The sequence below is a fragment of the Galeopterus variegatus genome, unplaced genomic scaffold, assembly GCF_000696425.1.
Source record: "Galeopterus variegatus unplaced genomic scaffold, G_variegatus-3.0.2 Scaffold438, whole genome shotgun sequence".
In the NCBI taxonomy this organism is placed as follows: Eukaryota; Metazoa; Chordata; class Mammalia; order Dermoptera; family Cynocephalidae; genus Galeopterus; species Galeopterus variegatus.
This window is the reverse complement of record NW_007726549.1, coordinates 543,518-544,576: the sequence shown is the minus strand read 5'-3', so window position 1 is coordinate 544,576 and position 1,059 is coordinate 543,518.

Sequence of the window (1,059 nt, the reverse complement as noted above, 5' to 3'; positions counted from 1 at the left end):
TCCTCCCTTCTGCTGCCCTGGTGATCCTTGCGTGCACGTATGCACACACACAAGTGCACGTGTGTATGTGCTTCGTAAACATATACATGTATTCAATCGTGGTATATACGTAAGTATACGTAATTGAGTACATAGTTGCTATTATTTTGAATAAACTGTTATCTGTTGGATCACTTAAGAATAAGAAAAATAAAAGTTTTCATTTTACCTTCACTTATTTCTTCTTTGATGTTCTTTCTTTATGTAGATGGGAATTTCTGACCTATACTATTTTCCTTCTCTCCAAAGAACTTCTTCTAATATTTTTTACAAAGCAGATCTACTGGCAACAAATTCCCTCAGTTTTTATGTAAGAAAGACTTTATTTTTCCTTCACTTTTGAAGGATAATTTCACAGGGTACAGAATTCTAGGCTGGTGGCTTTTTTCTTTTAATACTTTAAATACACCAATCTCATCTTGCTTGCATGGTTTCTGAGGAGAAATCAGATATAATTCTTATTTATATTCCCCTGTAAATAAGCTATTTTTCCCCCTCTGGCTTCTTTCAGAATTTTTTTCTTCATCTTTGATTTTTTGTAAATTAAAAATGATATGCCTAGTATCTTGCTTGGTATTCTCTGAGCTTCCTGGACCTGTGGTTTAGTGTTTGACATTAATTTCGGAAAATTATCGGTCATTATTGTTTCAAATATTTCTTCTGTCCTTTTCTCTTTCTATTTCCTTCTGATATTATCATGACAAGCGTTCACATCTGCTGTAGCTGCCCCACAGATCTTGGATACTCTTGCTTTTCAGTTTTGGAGGTTTCTATTGATAGATCTGCTAGCTCAGAGATTCTTTCCTCAGCTGTGTCCAGTCTACTAAAAATTCCAACAAGGACATTCTTCATTTCTGTTACAGTGTTTTTGTTTTTTTCCCCTAGGGTTTCCATCTCTCTGCTTGTACTCCCCGTCTGTTCTTGCCTGCTGTCTACTTTATCCATTAGTGCCCTTAGCAAATTAATCACAGTTGTTTTCAATTCCCTGCCATGTCTGCTTCTGATGCTTGCTCTGTCTCT